Source organism: Syzygium oleosum, unplaced genomic scaffold (genome assembly GCF_021117445.2).
Source record: "Syzygium oleosum isolate NSW1041296 unplaced genomic scaffold, Sole_v2.1 Sole_v2.27, whole genome shotgun sequence".
Classification (NCBI taxonomy): Eukaryota; Viridiplantae; Streptophyta; class Magnoliopsida; order Myrtales; family Myrtaceae; genus Syzygium; species Syzygium oleosum.
Genome location: NW_026607511.1, coordinates 4,382,926 through 4,388,360, shown reverse-complemented (window position 1 = coordinate 4,388,360; position 5,435 = coordinate 4,382,926). Strand labels below are relative to the sequence as shown.

The following is a 5,435-nucleotide window of genomic DNA, read 5'->3' as shown; positions in this document are numbered from 1 at the left end:
ATGAGAGGACTCCATCGGTTTATTATTGGCAACAATAGCTTTGGAAGAGGGCAATCTGCTTATTCGGACTTCCTCTGCTCTTTAACCAATTCGACAAACTTGAAAATATTGGGTGTAGAGAGCAATGCTTTCGGAGGACCAATCCCCGACTTTATCGGTAACCTCTCAGTCACTCTTAGGTAGTTTGGGCTTAGTGACAATCATATTTCTGGAACCTTACCTTTTGGAATTGGAAATCTCGTCAATTTGGAGATTCTACTACTGGTGGGCAATAACATCTCGGGAAACATTCCTTCCAAGATTAGAAATCTGAACAAACTCAAGGTTATGAATCTTGAAGGAAATAAATTCTTGGGGGCAGATATCAGAATCTATCGGGAATTTAAGGATGTTAATCGAATTGGCTTTGTCTAGCAATAGTCTCCCCGGTTCGATACCATCATCTCTAGGAAACTGCCATAATCTACTTCTCTTGAACCTTTTGACCAACAACCTCAATGATAACATACCCCCGGAAATTATGGGCCTCTCGTCTTTGTTGATTTATCTCGACTTATCTCGAAATAGTCTTGCCAGCTCCCTTCCAGGAGAAGTTGGAAATTTGAAAAATCTCTACGAACTACGTCTTGATGGGAACATATTATCTCAACATATCCCAAGAAGTATCGGCGGTTGTATATCCATGGAACACCTATATATGCAGGATAATTTCTTTGATGGGCCCCTACCATCGACCCTGAGTTCCATGAGAGGCCTTCAAGTTTTGAATGTCCCAACAATCGATTGTCCAGCCAAATCTCGGAATTTTTAGGGTTGCTAAATCTGACGAATTTAAGCCTTTCTTACAATGATTTTGAGGGTGCATTGCCAACCGGAGGAGTTGTCAAAAGTGCCATTTCAACTTTAGTTGTTGGAAACAAGAAGCTTTGCGGGGTCTACCATTTTTTCAACTACCGAAATGTGACTACAAAGAGTCAAAATGAAGGAGAATAAGCGGAAACTCAAAAATTCTGATATTCACAATTTCTGCTCTCGTAGGAGTAGCCTGCATTTTCTCTTTGCTATACTTCTTTTGGTATAGACACAATAAGAAAGCATTAGCTTCAAGCACTTCTAAAAATGGACTTTTGCATGTTTCTTATCACAGTCTACTTAAAGCAACGGGTGGATTCTCATCTAAAATTTGCTCGGTGTGGGCAGTTTTGGATCCGTGTACCGAGGGTTTCTTGATCAGACTCAATTGATCGTGGCCATCAAGGTTCTTGACCTTACACGTCATGGAGCATCCAAGAGCTTCATAGTTGAGTGTGGGGCCTTGAGAAGTATCTGACACCATAATCTCGTGAAGGTACTCACGGCATGTTGTGGGTTTGATTTTAATGGAAATGATTTCAAGGAATCGGTCTATGAATTCATGTCGAATGGGAGCTTGGATTAATGGTTGCACCCAACTGCATCGCAATATACAGCGAGAAGCAAGTTGAGTCTACTTGAGAGAGTGAAAATTGCCATTGATGTTGCTTGTGCACTAGATTATCTCCATCATCATTGTGAAACGCCAATAGTTCATTGTGATCTAAAGCCAAGCAATGTCCTTCTTGACAATGAAATGACTAGACATGTAGGCGATTTTGGGCTTGCTAAGTTCCTCCCAAAAGCAACGCATAAGTTACTAGTCGATCAATCTAGCTCTGTTGGAGTAAAAGGATCTTTCGGCTATGTAGCTCTGGGTAATGATGCATAAGTTGGGTCGTTTAGTTTATTTTTTTATATAGAGCACGTGATTGTAGACAGATACTTTGACAAAAAGGCACATGAAACATCATCGACAAGATATTCTTATCTCAATTATTCACTATGCATTGTTGATTGTTATAGAGTACAGCGCGGGAAGTGCGGTATCCACAGAAGGAGATGTGTACATCTTCGGAGTTCTCATCTTGGAGATATTCATAGGCAAGAGGCCGAGAAGGAGATGTGTACATCTTCGAAGTTCTCATCTTGGAGATATTCATAGGCAAGAGGCCGACAAAGAACATGTTTGAAAATGGGCTGGACCTTCAATGCTTTGCAAAGGCAGCTCTGGCGGACCGAGTGGAAAAGGTAATCAAGTCCGTTTTGCTTCAAGAATTTGAGGAGTCGGAGAAGAGACGACCAGTAGCTCTAGAGGGGAAGAACAAAAGCTGGTGCTATATTCAGGAGTGTTTGGTTTCGATCATCGAAATAAGAGTCGCTTGTTCTTCTAAGTCTTCAGGCAACGAATGGATATCGGTGATGCATTGACTAAACTCTGAGGAATCAGGAAGAAACTTCTTGAGTTCATTGATATTACCTAGTTCATGTAAAATCTGAACTGCATACGGAATCGTGGTCTTCATGATCATTGCTTTGTCTGGAAGTGGCTATGGAATTTTTCCGTTCAAAGACAATTTCAATATGGCAATAGCAAAACCACAAGTAATGGCGACTAGTCACTTGGCAATCCAAGTAAGATCTATGAAAAATAAATGTAATTTGTTTTGCTTTAGCTTCTAATATAAGTACCTCCAGATATCTGGTAATATGGACGTTTGTCTTGCTCTCTTGCAAACTTGGCCTGTTTGTTTTGGCTTTCAAAACCCAAAAAAATTACTAAATGACTTTCCTCCATGGTTAAATTTATAAAAGCTTATTAAAAGGAATATGTGATTACATATATCAATATTTGTTCATCTTATACCTGTAGGTAAAGCCGGAGCCAAGAGAATATGCGCTTTTGTGATCACCACATGGCAAACTTAACCTCTATGATTGCCACATGACAAACCATATAGCTAATCGTGCCACATGGCTCATATTTATTCAATTAGCATTAGTTTTGTAATTTTTCATCCTCAAGCGTCTATCATTTATTATATTTAAATTTAAACTTAAGAATGGATAAAGCAAGCATATTATTCTCAAGTGGATTCGTCCAATAAAAGAAGGGTTAATATCTTGGAAAAACCCAAATTGGTATATTTGTAACAAATTTATCACAAACTAATTTTTGGGTTATCAAAAACTCCAAACTAGTACACCGTGACAAATTTAACCTAAATTATTTTTTGGGTCACAAAAAATCTTAAACTGGTATACTCATAACATATTTACCCTCCATTAGTTTTCGTCAAATTTTACTGTGAAATTGCTGAGTTGGATGACACATGGTAATAACTAAATTGACATGGCAAGTCCACGTGGAAATCTATATTAGTTTAAAGTAAATTTGTCATAGGTTATCAATTTGATGTTTTTGGTGATAAAAAATTAGTTTAGGATAATTTCATCACAGGTGTACCAGTTTTGAATTTTTCGTGGTATTAACCCTCAAATAAATTCTACTTAATATTCACTAAATTTAAGCATTACATTCAAATAATAAAAATTGAAAATTATTTGAATTACATACATTTAATTTTGTTTACATCTCGGCTCATCGCTCACAAACTCTGCTACATTTACGCTGACTGCATCTGCAGCCCGAGCTTCACTTTGGTCTTGTCTTTGTCTCCTCAGGCTTCCATGAGGTTTCGTTTGCACCGCGTTTCGAGCTCCGCTGCTCCTTTTGATGACTTGGGTGAACATGGCAGTTTCGGCGGTGGCAGTGGCGGTAATGGTGGCGAAGGAGGAGGCGGCATGGCGGCGTCGAAGTTGACGACGAGGATGGGAAGGTGAAATTGGTCGTGGATGGAGTCGAGGCAGCCTCAGCTGTCTCCTCTGATTGTAAAAGCTAAAGCTTCGACTTTGCAATATATTGCTGAAATGTTATTACGGGGTACATATTCATGTTTTGTTTGTGCTGCCACTTGAGTGTCTCTGCTTCGTCTCTGCAGGTAATGACTTTGTGGGGGGTGTGCAGCGAGTGTGAAGAGAATTTTTGAAAATCAAGTGAGTTTACCATTACTTTTTATTATTATTATTATACTTTGTTGAAAATATGTCTCGAGTTTGAGCTCCAAAAAAGAAAGTTTCCTAATTCAAGTAGGCTTTCTATTTTGAATGGATTGAATGGTTTCTTAGTTAAAAAAGGTTTCATAAAAAAAGATTTTCTATTTTTGATCCAATTCTTGCATGTATAAAAAAAGTGGATGTTCAATGTGAAGAGTATCAAAGAGAAACTTCTGCTTGTGAATTACATCAAGAACTTTTAGTGTTGAAGCCGATTAAATTTAGTGGTAAGATTTGTTCATTGAAAGTGCTTGAGTGACTTGAATGTAGATGTAATCTCTATTGCATCGCTTGATTTATATTGAAATTCTCTTCTCGTAAATATAAATCATTACGATCGAAATACGTAAATCTAATATTAATTTATTTTTTGGCGGTGTATGCTCGTATTGGTGGGCAACTAATAGGGCCCCTACCGTACGTGTCTGACGACGGGGATGATGATGCTTCTAGTGGGGTGGAGTGAGCTGTAGTTGGAGGATGGGGAGGATCATTTTTGGGACATGTGACCGATACTTTTTGGGATAGGGTCACGTGATAGGTGATACACTTTTGATAGATGAAATGGCGAGTCTTATGTTGATAGCATAGTGATGGGAGTAACATTGTATAGAGCCTCCCTAGTATGAACTCACCCTTGTATCATCCATGTATATAAATAAAGAAATGTTGAAGTTTAGTGCCAGTGATATCTTTACATTTTTTTGATTAGTTGTAAATTCAAGCTTTAAATGCTATTTAAAAAAAAAAGAAACGTTTCCGCGTGCGAACTCTTATAATCGCGTGAGGTTAGAATGACATATAGGAAGGGGCGTGCCAGGGACGCCACAGCCGTGTTCGAATGGTATAAGAGCTTAGGTTTACATTGGAGTGATAAGGTGAAGCTTGCATTGGAGGGATAAGGTTGGTTATATGGGAGTGATAAGGTGCTTTAGTGACAAACAAGCTAAGATGTGTCCGCCCTAAAACTTCTAATGCATGTGTTTATTAGTATTGTGTTAGGGAGATACAAGTAACTATGGTTACTTATGTGATATCAGTAACGTTTGTTACTTATTAGTTAGCTACGACAATTGATCATCCATAGTAACTGGTGATCAATTTGCAGAACTGGGCAATACAAGATGGTGAGGTCTGGTGCATCATCTTCTGGTGCCGCTCAAGGAAGAGACCCTCGAGTAGATGGAATCCTGGAAGCATTGGCCAATGTAGGGGCATTGTTTGAGCAACAAGCCCAGCAGCAAGTGGTAATAGGGAATGGTGATCGCCGTGTGCAAGGACTTATTGAACAATTTCTGAAATTGAAACCAAGTGAGTTTGCTGGAGTGGGAGACCCCAACGAGGCCGAAAGATGGATACGTAGTTTGGAGAAAATATTCAACCTGTTGACTTGTATCGATACTAATAAGATACTTTTGGCTGAGTATCAACTGGAAGGAAATGCGGAACTCTGGTGGAGAGCATCA

General features: G+C 39.0%; 1 pseudogene; it reads left to right on the top strand.

Moving 5' to 3' along the window:
- LOC115691424 (probable LRR receptor-like serine/threonine-protein kinase At3g47570) lies at positions 1-3,858 on the top strand (annotated as a pseudogene).
- The last annotated feature ends 1,577 nt before the right edge of the window (positions 3,859-5,435 follow it).